Source organism: Dipodomys merriami, unplaced genomic scaffold (assembly GCF_024711535.1).
Source record: "Dipodomys merriami isolate MVZ:Mamm:240054 unplaced genomic scaffold, mDipMer1.0.p SCAF_1, whole genome shotgun sequence".
In the NCBI taxonomy this organism is placed as follows: domain Eukaryota; kingdom Metazoa; phylum Chordata; class Mammalia; order Rodentia; family Heteromyidae; genus Dipodomys; species Dipodomys merriami.
In genome coordinates, this window is record NW_027202270.1 from 14660100 (window position 1) to 14676963 (window position 16864).

Sequence of the window (16864 nt, forward strand, 5' to 3'; positions counted from 1 at the left end):
TTCAGGTTTTTGTTTTAAAATGATAGGCAGAAGTGCATGTCATGAAAGATTTTGGTAAATTTGGAAACCTACTTATTTGAAAAAAAAACACCAAAAAAACCTCTTAGATAATGTGAGTACAGAGACAAGAGTGGCTTCTTAAGCCCTCAGAAATAAGCATGAATATGGTGTGAAACACCACAGAGACAGACTGGTCTGAAAGCATTGAATGTGCTCCAGCCACAGCTTTCCTGACCTTGCCTTGTCCTTGGGTGACTTTGCATCCATTTGTATCTTTTATGTCTGTGCTAGAACTCTCCTTACCTTCCAAGTCTGGATGAAGGACCCATGTTGGACCAGCTGTGCGCTGGATCTCCACATCTTAGAGTCCTTGTTTTTATGTAACCACCCTGTGAGTTTTAGCTAGACACAGTGACTTGCTTCTACTTAAAGGTTGAGAACCCTTAACTTCAAAACCTAAAATCGAAAATGATTTCCTGAGCATCGACATGATGATACCAGAGAAGAATTCCACACCTGATCTCATAGGTAAGATCACAGACAAATGATGGTACACCAAAGATACGTGTGGCAATCCCCCGGGGCTATTTGTGTAAATTGTACATACAACTCATGAATTCTGTGTTTAAAATTGGGTCCTAGACTCGAGATATCTCATCGTGTTTGCTTAAATATAGAAAAATCTGAAAAAAAATATTCTATACAGTCTTGTGTCCTCCTGGTGCAAGCATTTTGGATGAAGGCTACACCAGCTGTAATAGAATATGACTGAGATGGGTTCGTGGGCCACATGAAGCCCTGGCTATTCTTGCCTTCTCTTATTTGTTCACATTTGCCATGATGTTTTATGGGGAGGCCTATATGGCAAGAAACTAAGGCCAGCCACTGAGAACTTCCACCAAGGAACCAGTGTGGGAGGGTGGGCACGAGAGGAGGTGGAGACAGTGAAATCAGTCTCCTCATCAACAGTGGAATCCTCTGAAAACAACATGAGTTTGGAAACTGGTCTTTATTCTGCCAAACTTTCAGATCTTTAGAACTATCATTTGGTGAGAGATCATGATTCAAAGTCATCCAGACAAGCCATGCTCAGGTTCTGGACCCAGAAGAAAGGAAAGTGGGACTGGTAAGTATTTGTTGTTTTAAGTCTCTATGTAACTTACATCTTGGCATCTGTAGCAGATAATCTATTTTATGAGGCTCATCACAGTTGTTGAACTTTTCTTTAGACAAATAAGTTGTAGTTTTTAGACAGGGCTCTCTCGAAAAGTGACATTTCCAGGCCTAGTCTTTACAGAAAATAGTCCAAAAAATCAGTGTTTTTTAAAAAATAATGTTCAGGTCACTTTTTGTGCTGCACATAACCTTGGGACCCCATTTTGAAAACAGTCTTAGTTTAGAAGCTGCAAGCAAGCAATCTTGTTTTTATCATTGCTATATACTTACATCTGGTAAGGTCTCAATAAATAAAATTGAATGAGTTAAATATATTATGATACACAACTCAGGAAAAATTTTTATTGGACTTATAAAGGCATAATTCTACACATAATATGACATTGAAAATTAATTTCTGCATTCTCTGAACACTTAGTCATCACACCTGTTTTTCTTCACTATACTTGCTTGTGCATTTACACAGACTTCTTGAGGACTAGAGCCACGATATATATCATAATCTTATAGCACCTAGCCAAGTATCTTTATATACATTTAGTTCTCTCAGTTCTACCAATGTGTTTTTCTCTTTCTCTCTTTCAGTGGTTATAAAATTGCACTATAATAAAAGTCAGATAACTACCTTAATTTGTTACAAATCATCACTATGAGATTTATCCTAGTATGTTGGAAAGAATATAAACTTTAAAATATATGTACCTAATTGTGAAGAGTTTGCCAACTCATTTCTTCTGTGTGTCTCTGTTTCTTCTTTCTAAATGGTGGTCAGTATTCCCATGAGTTTGAAGGAGATCAGACACAAGAAGCCTCATGACTGGTAGATACCTGAGACCATATCTCATTCTCAACCATTTTATTTGTAGTACACTGCTTTTTTTTTCTTGGCTTATCTTAATCTTCACCTTTAAACTTCCTATACTAAAGCTCCAGCTCTTAGAACTTCAGAATGTGATGGAATAGGGCCTTTAAGAGGTAAGTAGTTAAAATGAAGCCACTAGGTTTGGCCCAATATGATTGTTGTCCTTCTGAGAAGGGAAAATTTGGACACATGGACAGCTGGAATGGATTTGTAGAGAGGTAAGACCATGTGAAGACACAGGGAGGAGAAGACAAGCAGCTATCAGCCAAAAAAAAAACCTCAGAAGAAAACCACCTGGCTGACATCTTGATCTCAAACTTGATCTCAAACTTCTAGCCACTAGATGCTGAGAAAACATGGTTGTGTTGCATAAGCCACCCAGTCTTGGAATTATGTTGGTTTGTGGTGTTCACTTTGCAAACAAAACACTTAGTAGCATGTTTCTTCATGCTAGCTATTCACAGTAACACTTTCGGATTACTACATAATATTCAATTCTATAGTCACTATAGTTTCTTTTATAATCTCATTAGATATTTAATGGTTTTGTTACTTTGTAACTAGAGATGGACTTTCTTCCCCCCCAGACCTGTCCTGGTTTCTAGAGTTGGCCCTTGGGAGGATTAATTTGAGTAATCAACTTAATTGGATTGAAGGAGCCTAGAAAACTGGCAAAGCACAATTTGGAGCATGTTGGTGAGTGCATGAGACAACTGGCTTGTGGGTGAAGAAGAGGAGTAGGGAGCCTCCTTCTTGAGTATGGATGCCGCTGTTCAATAGATTCAAGCTGAAATGGAATAAAATATAGGAGGGAGATGATCCCACGTGTCCACTTGACCCTTCTTAAACCAGCCTTGGTAGTCTTTGGACAGGGACTCACAGCAATGACTCTCCAGAAAGCCCTAAGCCTTCAGCCTTTCTCTGGGGCCAGATCATTGCTCCATCATGTTCTGATGTTTTTAGCTTAGTAGACCAGTTTCTGGCTGTGTAGCCTGAAGACAGTCATGTGGAACTATACAGACTACAATTGTGTGAGCCAATTGGACAAATCTCCTTTATAATGAAATATACCTTCTACCAGTTCTGTTTCTCTAGACAATCTTGACTGGCATATCCCTTCTCTCCCTTTTCATACATATTGATACTGTTTGTACCCGTAAGCTTTCCTGCTGTACAGTAAGCATCGGCCCTAACAACACGGGAAAGGCTCTTGTGCTTCTTTCTGGAGTCAAGGCTATGTCTGTCTCTGAAGGGCTCTGCTCTGGCATTGCCTTGGGAACGTGAACCTGGATGGATGGTCTTCAGGATCTTCTTCTGATTACTAAATATTTGACTTAGCCTGGCCATAGTGTTTCCTGTTGTCTTTTAGACAGAATATCAAAAAGGCTATACATACAATCAACTTTCCAGACTGACTTTTTTTAAAAAATTGAGATTGTATTCTCACTACATAGCCCAGGTTGGGCTTGAACTTGCAAATCTCCTTAGCCTGGGATTATCGGCATTCACCACTATTCCCTGCATGATAGTTTAGGTTTAAATTTTACTTCTCTTCATCACTTCCTTTGGAAACCGGGAATCAAGAAGAGTTTATCCAGTTACGTTACAAGAACAAAGTTATATCAACATACTCAGAAAAAAGGGTAAGAAGGAAATAACTATACTCATTTGTGTGCTTTTGAGGAGATATTGGAGGGGGGATGGTGGACAGAAAAATCAGTGTGGCTTCTTCGTAACCCTCCAGTGTTTTCTTTGTTTTTGGAGCTAAAGTTGCCATGAAAAATGAGGCCGGAAAATATCCACTTCTTAAAAAAAAATCACAGAACTAGCTCAAATTTCAACTTTGACCAGAGGGCTTTTGATTACAAATAAGCAAAATATATTATGAAAAAAATGGATGGAGGAACAACATAGTATGTTCTTAAAGGGAGTTGTTGAATTACTGTAATGGTTAGTCTTTAAAATACAGAATGTCTCTTCTATTTAGGTTCATTTTAGTAGAGTCTACTCAAGCCTGGAGTAGAGAAAAAAATAGGAGAGCTTATTAAGAACACACTCAGCCCTATAATTGTCTGTTCTTCATGAATCAGCAGCCTGTTCTCAGTGGGTTTACCAATCATTAATACTTGATATTATTTTAGGCTTACCAGTAGTGATTTCTTAAACATGCTTCAGGCTTCAAAACTGTGCATACCACATTTTCTGGTAACAGCTGGAAATCCATAATTATAGTTCACAGAGTACATGCTCATCTGGCAAAATCTGTAAATAAAGCTTAAAAAGTAAATATCCCATTTATATAAACAGCTTCTGAATACTAGGAAATCAATTGCCAAGAGACTTACAGAGCTAGCTTTTCTCAATTATTTCTTTCTATCAGAGGGTGATAATTTATTATTTCCTGCAAGAATAAAAGAAAAAAGAAAAAATTAATATTTAAAGACTTGGGTATAAAGAATGAAATTTATCTTAAAAATGATATCTCTTTTGGTTCCTTGCAGAACTTGAAAAAAAAACACAACTGGTCGACTCCACATTGTTGAAACATCAGAAAGAAAATTATTGCTTGAGAGCAAATTTCCTACTGGAATCTATCCCCTGCAGGTTTGTTTTAAGGAAGTTTCAGGATTAGCTGCCAAAGACTGTGAGGTCTTTCTGACTTGATGTCTTTTTTAAAAATGGCGTGAAATACTATAAACCAACAGGAATGAAACAGTATGGGATCAAGAACTAATTTTGTGTTCAGAAATGGAAGATGATCTACAGTACAGGTTGCCCAGGAAATAGGTGCAATTTGTAATTTGAGGTATGAAACAGTTAAGATATGCTTTTAAAAAAGCTATGCTTTCAAAACCCTTCATTACTTTACATTTTATTCCAAGTATTTATTTGAGAGTGGCTTTTGATGGAAAATATTTTAAATGGAATGAACTCTTAAGCAATTAATGATTACAATTCTAGTAGAAGTGACATGATATAAACCCGCAAATATACCACAAGAGACATTCCGGTGACTGCTGAGTATTTGTGGTGGCAAAGGAATGAGAATATGGTCTCACTCATTCCAGAAAAAGCAATTACAATGGTCAATCATGCTACATTCCATGAAGTATACCACTTGTTTAAGAATAAAGACAAACACATTTTCTCCTTCCCTTTGCAATATTTTCTTACTTTTGTTTGGCTTTGAACATGTTTAAGCTAATTATTTAGGTACTTAACACAATTTAAACAAAATAAATGAACCAGAATAAATGCAATTTGCCTATATTGGTCACACATTACCAGGACTGGCAGTCTCTGTCTGAAGACCTTAGAACACAGTCTGATGTAAAAATCTAATAAGAAAAGATCTCAAATTAGATAATTGTATATGTTAGCATCTATATGATCTGATTACTGTATATTCCTTCCTTTGTGGGACAAATGACATTAGTATGCAAACCATCCTGATTGTGTGTGTTGATGATTGTCTTCTGTCTTTCCCTGTCCTCTCTGAGCTCCAAGGCTTATTAAGTGATTTACTTGAGTCCACTCAGGAGTGAAAAGGTTAGTTAGAAGTTAAAACAAATAAGCCTGTGAATCAGTAAAAGAAGCCACTCTACATACAGACAGACAGACAGACACACACACACAGATGCAATTGACAACAGAACTGCAGAAAATGCAGTAATCTCAGATGACACATTTTCTACATGTCTACACCTGTATATTTGTTACTCACATCAAGATATATGTGTCCACAAACCCAAAAGGTTCTCCAGATTAATATATACATCCTTACCTAGAGGGTAGCCAGTATTCTGATTTATTGCCACTAGTTAGTTTCACATTTTAAAAAATTTATATAAATCAAATTAAATGTATGCTTGTTGTGTCTAGAGCCATCTCTGAGGTTAATATCTTGTAAACTTTAATTTTCATTTTATTTGTACAAGTCAGCTTGTAAGTGTGATATGTCTTGATCAGTCACCCCTTCTACCATCCTCCCTCAAAAATTTTAATATTTTTAATCTCAATGTATTAATAAAGAGAACCACACAAATGTTTCTTTATTCTTGGTATTGATTATATTGTCATTAAGGAACTCTAATGAGTCATATGTCATGTTTTAGAAAAGGTTTTACTGAGTTGGGCATATGGGTCATGCTTTTAATCTTAGCTAACCTGAAGGCTGAGATCAGGAGGATCATGGTTCCAGGCCATTCCAGACAAAAAATTCAGGAAGCCTCCCCCCTCTCAACAGATAAAGCTGTGTCTGCTCATATATGCCTGTCATCCCAATATCCATAGAAAGTCTAAACAGGAACATCGTAGTTCAATCTGGCCTGGCCAAGAAGTGAGACTCTACTTCAGCAATAACCAGAGCAATAAGGACTGGAGGGATGACTTAAGTGCCTAATAAGCAAAAGGCCATGAGTTCAAACTCCAGAAGTTTACCCTCAAGAAACTACAGTAAGACTAGGAAAGAAGTGGCAAACACTTTGAAAATCAAAAGCCATGGATTTCTTTCATTTTTTTCAAAGTAAAACTTGCTTTTTATCGAGTAGATAAGAGAAGATAAGACCAACCAGAAACAGACTTTTTTTGTGACTAGCTTTTAGAGAAAAGGGATTCTGAGCAATTGGGTTGAGTAGAAATTGGCTAATTAAAATGGGAGGAGATCACATGTAAGCTAAGAAAACAATGTGTTGTCTCTAAAAAGCCCTCCTGGTGATTCAGCTGTTGGTTATAATCAACAGCTCTGTCACCATCTCTAGCCTGAATGAAAAATGGCCTCACTTCTCTGGGTCCTAGTTTTCTTATCTGCAAGGAAAAGGGGTTTGACCTAGATTTATAGTTGTAAATTCAAATGGCCAGAGCCAGGCACTTGTCATCAGTGTGTGAAATGTTCTGTCAGTGACATGATCAAGAGACAGAAGAAGCCATTTCTGAACTTGGGTTTGATCAAGGACAATCATCTACAGAAAGGTGTTGTTGCCAAACTGCCCAATGGTGCTCAAGTCTCCCAATTTTCAAGGGCATCTAGATTTTTTTTTCATGTGAAGCTTTTAACTATTTTCTTGACAATATAAATAAAAATTAATGCTCTCCAAGAAAGAGATAATCAACTCCCAGGTCAAGATCTTTGATGAAAAAAAAAGAAAAGATCTTTGATGAGCGAGCTACTGTCCAATATGGTGGCTATTCTCTAACTAAAACTAACATAAACTGACAGCTTGAAATACATACTGGACTTCAAAACATAGTACAAAAAAATAAGAAATTGATGTCTTGTTAAACCTTTTCATTCTGACTATATCATTAGAAGATAGCATTTTTACTATACTGAGTTTTATTGAAGTATAAATATTCAAGTTTACATGTTTCTTGTTGATTTTTAAAAATGTTGCTAATGAATATAATTAAATTATCTCCCTGGCTTACAGTTGTGTTTAGCATTACATTTTTGTGGGGGTAGCTCTGACCTTCATGATTGGTTTTTGAAGTATACTTCTTGGTTTGGGGCCATCACTAGATGATAATTGTATATAACCCCAGACCTGCAAGCTAGGTAATCCCACATCGCTCTCCTTTTCTCTCTCTGCAACAAGAAAAACAAAGGAGGGGGTAACAATGCTCCATAGGAAATGTACGCATTACCTTACTCATGTAACTGCAACATCTCTATACAGTATCTTTACAATAAAAAATATGTATTAAAAAAAGAAATATGAAAGAAGAAAAAAAAGAGAAGGTAACAGGTATTTAGATCAGGGATCTTTTGAATATACCATTAGATAAAGGCAGACTCCTGTAAACAGTGGCTTTCTGAAGGAAAGATCTAGAACACTGCATTTCTTACATGATCTCCTTATGTTATCTATTTATGCTTTAACAGATGAAGTATTTTGCTTTACAGAGACTCACAACACCATGTTCTGAAAAGTGCTAAATGGTGAAACCTATAACTTCCTTCTATCACTCATTTCAATAAATGAGGCATATGTCTAAAGAAACACATAACCCTGAAGGGAAAATGAATACATGATGTCAGTGCTGGAGGATCTCATAATGAAATGCTCAGAATCTCTTGTACTTGGGAACTTCTCTTTTTCTGGGTGGGGGTGGGGTGGGAATTATACTCAGATGTTTAGTTCCTAAAAGCCTCCGAGAAGAGCCTATAGCAGAAGCAGCCGCCATTAAAAGAGACAAAAGGACCAGAAGAATTGATAGTCAATGTGAGATTCAAATCACAACACCCCCGATTACCTTACCACTCTCTAACAGACAAGAGACTCCTGCCCATCCACAAGACAAGGGAAGAATGCTACTGTTAGTGAACATTTAAAGAAGGAAGAAGTATTTTGGAATTGAAATAAAAGACAGCCAACAATAAAATATAATAGAAGAGTTGGCAGGCAAAATTAAATAGAACAAAGCAGTATGTTAAAAGTTTTAAAAATTGAGAGGAAAGATGAGAAAAACTCAACATTCATTTTGTAATTTTGGAGTGAATTAAAAAAATGAGTGGAGAGGAAAAATGATGTATGAGAAAAATTCATTCTTTGCAATTGACAATTAATTATAAATTGATGGACAATTCAAGGTCTCACAGTAGGCTCAGAACAGTAAATAAAAAAGACCAGAAATCATTGTATATTTTAAGAACACTTATGATAAAGAAAGGATTAGGGCTAGGTGTGGAGATTCATGCCTCTATTCTCAGCTACACCAAAAGTGTACTTGGGAAGATCACAATCCAAAGCTTCTGGGGCAGTGGATACATGGTACAGTTTCTGGAGGACTCCTAGCAAATGCAAGGGCCTGAGTTTAAAGCTCAGTACAGTCAACAAAAAAGAAAGAAACAAAGAAAGAAGGAAAGAAAGAAAGAAGGAAAGAAAGAAACAAAAGAAAAAAAGAGAAAGGAAGGAAGAACAGAAGGAAGGAAGAAGGAAGGAGGAAAAAGAAGAGAGAGAAAAAGAGAAAGAAAAAGAAAGCAAGGAAAGAAAGAAAGAAAGAAAGAAAGAAAGAAAGAAAGAAAGAAAGAAAGAAAGAAAGAAAGAAAGAAAGAAAAAGAAAGAAAGAAAGGAAGGAAGGAAGGAAGGAAGGAAGGAAGGAAGGAAAGAAGGAAGGAAGGAAGGAAGGAAGGGAGGAAGAAAAAGAAAGAAAGGAAGGAAGGAAGAAAGAAAGGAAGGAAGAAAGAAAGAAGGGAAAGAAAGGAAGGAAAGAAAGAAGGAAGGAAGGAAAGAAGGAAGGAAGGAAGGGAGGGAAAAGTCTCTGGATTTTGAGATGGAAGAATAGTCAGAGAAAAGCACATGGGTGTGCTGAGAAGACCTTTGAAAGCCAGGAGAATTGGAGCACAGCTTTAAAGTTCTCACCCAGCCAAATATTAACAAGAGGAGCGTGTAGAATGAAGGTGGTGCGTCATGGACTTTTCTGCTCAGACTGGACTCCAACCATGATCCTCTAGATCTCAGCCACATGTGTAGCTAAGATTACCAGCATGAGCCCCTGTTGCTCAGACATTTTTATTTCGATCAATAAAAGGAAAACAAAGGATATTCTCCAATAGAGAAGCTTGTAAGAGAGAGGGACAAAATGAAAGGCAGCAAATAGGAATAAATAGAGAAGAAAGGGTAAGTGCAATGCCAGGATAACTTATATCAAACTTCAGTCAATCATTAACTGAAGAAAGGTATTCAAGAACTCCAGAAGGGAAAGACACAGAGAAAAAGCAAAACTAGGCCTGGCACTGGTAGCTCATGCCTGTAATCCTAGCCACTCAGGAGGCTGAGATCTGAGAAATGCAACTGAAGCTGGCTCCAGCAGTAAACTCTGTGAGACTCTTCGCCAACAAACTACTCAGAAAAAAACCCTGGAAGTGGAACTGTAGCTCAAGTGGTAGAGCACTAGCCTTGAACACAAAGAGGCTCAGGGACAAGACCCAGGCCCTGAGTTCAAGCTCCACAACCAAAAACAACAACAACAAAAGTAATATGAAAGTAACACATGAACAAAAACACCTACAAGAGCTGAATTTGTTGTTTCTGAAGATTCAAGTATTAAGAGTACTGCTATTATTATTATTATTATTATCATTATTATTGCCAGTACTGGGATTTGCACTTGGAGCCTTTTGCCTTTTGCTCTATCACTTGAGCTTCTCCCTAGCCCAAGCTACAAGAGCTGAGATGGAGAAAGACATTTATCTTTACAATCCATTTAATACCACCTAACTTTTTTTTGAGGTGTGTGTGGGGGCGGGGGGGGGGCGGGGGTGTTGTCCTCAAGGTCTGGGCACTATTTCTGAGCTTTTGTGCTTTTTTGCACTCTACCACTTGGGCCAAGGCTCTACTTCCTGCTTTTTGGATGATAAATTGGAGATAAGGGTCTCATGGACTTTACTACGCTGGCTGGCTTTGAGCGGCTGGCTTTGAATGATGATCCTCTGGTCTCATTCTCCTGGGTAGCTATAATTATGGGCCTCTGAGCCACTGGCACCCAGCAAATGTCTTTATAGTTTATGTATTTTGTTTGCATGTTCAAGCATTCTGCCAGGATTTGCAAACTAACCTGAGGTATTTTGGTTAAAGATTTGATAATAAGATAATAATCTCTTCATATTAAAATGGGTGGCCTTGAACCATCTGGTCTTGATTGTAAATTAATCTTGTAAGGATGAAGAAAAATAGGTTTCCAGATGAATAGAGATTAGAAGAAGTTCACCCTCTTCTGATGGGAAAAAAGTAATGGATATTCATGCAATTGGGTCTAAAACTATGTTGTGCCTTTTTGTATACTTTGTTTTTGGAGAATTATATCTCCCATAGGATCATATAATATTAGATATCATAGTGCCAACTACCTTATTTTTCAAACACGAAAAATGTCACTATTGATGTAACTGACTTTTCCAAGATAACTCTCAAATGATGGAAACTTTATTCTGCTTAGTATTTCCACATAAATATAAGCATTTCTATATCATTCACTTTAATTATTCATAAGATGGATATTACTTTCTCCATTTGAAGTTCTGATATTAAGATGAAGAACTTTTTACCATCAAATAGTCTCAATAAAAACATACAAGTTTAGATTATAATTTGTATCATCTGACTCCAATTTCTTGACATTGTTTTAAAAGAGGGCAATCCCTCCTTTTAAATAATGTCCACATTTTCTTTGCAAATAATCCTATGTATAGAGTTTATTTCTGGGGAGGTAAATTAAATATGTATAGTGGATAATGTTACAGCTTTGCGATTGGTGGAAATAAGTTCCAACTGGCTTCCTGTCTTCAAAAGCTCTAATGGAACAAATGAAAACTCTGCTTTTGCAAATTACATTGAGAAATAAAGATTCAGAATCCACTTTTAAAACTAATCCAGTAAAAGATATAATGATATTTTTAAAGCATGCCTTTTAATGGTAGGGTAAAACTATCATCTATGTTCTGGATTACATTTACTATACAGGCCTTAATTTCTTGGAAGACACAATTCATCCTTCTGAATATCCTACTGTGTAATACCAGCTGATAAGAGTATGTGGCAGGGTCCCTGCCATTGTAGAATTCACTTTAAAATAGATGGTGCAGCTACTTTTTTTAAAAAGAGTCTTCCATTTGCCAAATATGGTCATTCAACATAAAATAAGTTGGACTTTGTGACCTTTCAATGAACCATGTGATATAGTTATACATATTAATTTCATCATGACTTACTTTTCCAAAGTCATTCCCTCTCTGTATGAAATGCTATGTAGATAGGAGAGTTTCAATAGAAATTAAACATTTGGAGAAAGGAATTTTACATAATATTTTAAAAAGAATATATAGACTATCTACGCCTATAATTTTGTAGCTAGGTGTCCCGCAATTAAAAGCAGGAGGACAAATACCACTAATGGCGTGTAATTCAGAAAAGTGAGCTGACTCATTTTATTTTCTCTATGGAAGAATTCTTTAGATATTGAAATATAATGGCAAGAGAAATTGATACTTTCTCCTTTACCTGAAATTTCTCTATTTTGATAATTTTTTTAACTTTTGTAGATAGATGAATTGAGAGATGTTTCTAGGATTAAAATTGAGTCAATTAAGATATATAGGACGACATTTTACAGTTGCTGTGGGAAAAAAATAGTTGTGTGTTTGTGTGTGTGTTTGGAGGAGGAGGGGGGCTTCAACTCAAAATGAACACTGGCTTTAAGTCCATAGTAAACAACTGTCATTCATTTGGTATAAAACATGGGAAACAAGCTTTTTTTCCTTCCCTTCACAAGTAGTTAAGCAAAGAGTTTTCAAGCCTATTTAGTTGAGAACAAGGAGCATTTGAAATCAGTTGTTCTGGAATCTGAATGTTCTCTTCTTGATATAGGCACTTGTCATTGGTGAATCACTGGAAGACAAGCTGGGCTGTAATCTCTTTTACTTTACAGAGAAGAGGTCTCTGTCCCACCAGCCACTCTCTATTGCTTAGAAAGTCGGAAATTGACATTAATGGGGGGCAGTATTTGAGATAACTGTAACTAGTAGGTGCTAAGAACTTGTTGTGTAGCAAGACCTTTGTTTCTATTAGGTTTCCGTGGGCTTAGAAATGCCATCTATTTGAAGGAAGAGTGTGGATTCTTACTTTTTTGAACACAAACTTTTGCTAAAAAAGCAACACATTTTAAAGATTCTTTAACATGAGAGTACTCATTTGATGTGTATGACAAAAATTACTTTGAGTTTGGTAATGCTTTTAAATGAGTTCCTTTATTATGATCACAATAGCATATGTACATTTTTAAAAAACATATGTATATGTATATAAAGAGATTTATGTATTTGGTTTATATATATATGGTACATAGATATCTAAACAGCAATGTACTATATTTAGTTATGTAATTTTTCTTGCATATACATATACCACATAATCATGTATGTATAGAAATTAATATTTACCCAGATATTCTGAATAAATTTCCAGGAACACATGCAGAACCTCACTCTTTATCTTTCTGTCTCTCTTCTCTGTCTCCCTCTCTTTCTCTCTCTATCTCTTTCTGTCATGATAATGGAACTTGAACTCAGGGCCTGAACAATATCTTTTAGGTTGTTTGTTTCCTTGAGGCTAGTACTCTAACATAAGCTACAGCTCTACTACCAGTAGTAGGACATGAGTCTCATGGACTTTTCTGCCTAGGCTGACTTCAAACTACAATCCTTATATCCTCGGATATAAGTAGGTAGGATCATAAGCATGAGCCAAAGGCCCCTGACCCCAAGAAGTAATCTTTTGAAATAATCTTGAGGCCTTGTAAACTGAGCACCAGAGTGTTCGAAGATACGATTTTACCATAATGTAGGTTAATGCCTGTTTACCAATTTGTATACAACCCTGTTTAAAGTGATGAAAGATATGCTCTACTTGATTAATTTCACAGCCATTTTACTGCATCTGTCTGAATTATTGTGTTCAGGAAATATCAATGTCATTCACGAGAAGGTCCCAATCTCAGAGAAGAGATTTTCCTTTTTTTAAATGTTACATTCCTATTTTTAGATGTTTTCCCATTGTTCTGAATATCTGCATGCACCCTTTCCTCTGTCCCTAGTTATTAGGGGTATAAGGAGAAGAGGCTTGGGGAGGTGGTTGTGGTCATGAGGCAGAACTCTGAATGAAAGGAATTAGTGCCTGTGAAAGTGGTCTTGAAAGAGACCCTGCCCCTTCTGCCATGTTTCCACTATGAGATCACACTGAGAAGACAGCCAGTGGGGACCAGAAACAGACCCTCATCAGGTACATCTGCTGAGGCCTTGTCCTGAATGTCCAGCCTCCAGAACTGGGAAAACAATACATTTCTGTTCATAAACTACCCAGTCTGGAGTATTTTTAAAAATATAATAGTCAGAATGGACTTTGAAAATAAGTCCTCTGCTATGGCAGCCATTTTCCCCCCTGCAGGTTCCCTTTACTTTCATACTATGGACTGAATAAAGCATTTGTTAAAGGAATAGTTGGAGAGTGGCAGCATTGATAAGGACGATCTTATCTAGAAGATAGACCACCCGTGGTGGTGCTCAGGAGAGCACATAAGTCAGATTATTCACCATGTAGGATCTCTTTAGCCTCCTTCTTTCTACTCTGTATTACGGTATTTACTGCTTCTTTTTCTTCAGACAATTTTCTATAAAGCCTTTGAATTTTTCTGCTACTAAGAAAAGAGTTATGTATTGTGTTGTCATCTGGGAGTTCTTGAGAAAGAGAAGATACTTTTCTAGATCACAAGAAGAAGGAAGGATTTCAATTATACACACACACACAAACACAATATACACACATAGACACATACATATATTTGTATGTATCTATGTGTGTCTGTCTATCTATCATCTATCTATCTATCTATCTATTTATCTATCTATCTATCTATCTATCTATCTATCTATCTATCTATCTATCTATCTATCTATCTGTCTGTCTATCTCTATCTATCTATCTATCTATCTATCTATCTATCTATCTATCTATCTATCTATCTATCTATCTTTCTATCTATCTGTCTATCTTTTGAATTTGAAACCTAGATTACACACTAAGAATGAGAATTCCAGACCCTTTGTCTGCTGGACTCTTCAGTTCACATAGATTTGAATCAATATGTCTTAGATTCTAATGCAGTTAGAATTCTGGAAAAGATAATGCATTCAAACTTCAGTTGATTTTAGATTTTATTTCATACCTCCGAGAGAAACGATGGTTGTATATTATCCTGAGAATCTACAGGGCTCTCCTGGTCATCCTTTGTGATTTACCACATTCACCCTGTGAAACTCAAATAAATAAAATCCTTATGCCTGAATGATTTGGTGTGACATGGTGAATAAGCAAAATGTCTTCATAATTAATTGCTCCCTTCACAAGCCTCTCTACTTCAGCAACATTTAAGCACAAACCCAGATATTTATTTGTGTGGAAATTGTCTAGTGTAACTGTGTGCATGGATATATAAACAAATTTATATTATGGAAAAACCACGCTCTAGCTTCTTTCCCTAATTGTGTATTCAATATTTTTCTTGGCCCTTTACAATTGAATATCTTCTATATTCATGAAAATTCTATGAGGCATATTTGAATAATCGTTTGTTTTCAAGAACATTGAAATGTATCTCACTCTTCTTGTATTTTGGGTCATCTATGACACTATATTCTTATTGTCACCTGGGATTACTTAATAATAAAAAAGGCAAGAAAAATGATATCTAACTATTAAATTGCAAAAGAATGCTTGGATATAGAATGTATAATTCTTGTGAGAGAGAATGTTTAATGAGAAGGCTAAGACAGAAAAGAGACAGAGAGAGAGGAGAGAAAAACAAGGAGAGAGGAGAGAAGAAAAAAGGTGGAGAGTATGAAGGAAAGGAAAGGAGAGAGGAAAAGTAAAAATGAGAGAGAGAAAGGGAAAGAAGGAGAGAAGGAGAGAAAAGTGAGACAGCAACAGGGACAAAAGGAAAGAATAAGTAAGAAAAAGAGAGAGAGAGACTGAGTCAAGCTGAACTTTATTACCACTTGTAAAAGCCCCACTAAAACCCTTTAACTTATAGAAGTTATGCTAGTTTACATACGAGGTTCACTTGAGATTTCATATCTCAGGAACATCATTTCATGTTTTATGAATTATCAAAGGTCTAAAAAGGGGGTGCTACCTAGTATCACACCAAAACCCAATTTTCATCTTCATCTTACTTTACTCATTGCTTATGACAGAAATGATTCCAGGGAACATGCACTTATTTATGTGGTTATAGGAAGGAATAATGGGACAGGAAGCAACATTCACCTATCATCCTTAGCAATGTCCTGAAGAATAATGTGAACAAAAATATGGAACTTAGCATGAACAAAACCCACAAAACTTGAATATAATGAGTAGTTTTACAGATAATGCTTTCTTTCTTTCCTTCCTTCCTTCCTTCCTTCCTTCCTCCCTCCCTCCCTCCCTTCCTCCCTCCCTTCCTTTCTCCCTCCCCTCCCCTCTCATCCTCTCCCCTTCCCTCCTATCCTCTCCCCTCCCATCCTCTCCCATCCTCTCCTCTCCTCTTCCTTTCCCTTCCCCTTCCCTTTGTGTTCAACAGAAAATGAGACCATATGATGACCTATGATTCATAAATCTTGTGTTAGCAGCATTTGATCATCATGCCTGCCATATATCCTCTTATTTCCAGCTATTTCATAGCTGGAAATTTTTCATACACATCAGTACAAATTTGGGCAAGTATGAGAAAGCAGAAATTTAAAAATATTTTTATGCTCTTTAGGTAGTTGTACAAAGGAGTTGCCACTCAACAAAGAAGTTTAAGAATACAATGCATCTTGATCACTGTCACCCCTTTGTGTAGGATGTACATTGCAGGAGGGCTTTGATTATACCCAAACACAGGTGTTTGTGGCAGAGACTCTACCTAGCTTCTATTGCCAGATTGACAGATACCCTAGATACCTATATCTTCCCAGTCTTTGTTCTTCATTACTCTACTCTCATTTATTATTCTTATTCATATTAAACTTTATTTTAATTGTGTTTGATTGGTTTTGTTAACTCACTCCTTTGCTCTGGATTTTCTTTCTCTATGTCTAGGAATCTGATGTTCCATCTTTTACTCCTTCAAGTTTAATAAGAACCTTTTTCCCTGTTGAATGTTTTAGGACACTAATAGGTATGTTGTGAAGTGACCAAAGATTCAGAGATGACCCTGGGGGAACCCCCAGTACCATTTACTTTCTGTCCCTACATTGACACTGATCCGTTGATAACCTTTTTCTGGGTCACACTTTCCAGTTGTTTTCCT

The 16864-nt window shown here is 36.5% G+C and overlaps 1 long non-coding RNA gene across 2 annotated transcripts; it reads left to right on the plus strand.

Annotated features, from left to right (window-relative positions):
* Positions 1–449: 449 nt before the first annotated feature.
* Positions 450–6051, plus strand: LOC138828910 (uncharacterized). 2 transcript variants are annotated; one of them, XR_011372438.1, is made up of 5 exons: positions 450–528; positions 1030–1126; positions 2626–2734; positions 3623–3681; positions 4540–6051. It is a non-coding gene; the product is annotated as an uncharacterized lncRNA (long non-coding RNA). The 2 variants fall into 2 exon arrangements; XR_011372452.1 differs by lacking the exon at positions 3623–3681.
* The last annotated feature ends 10813 nt before the right edge of the window (positions 6052–16864 follow it).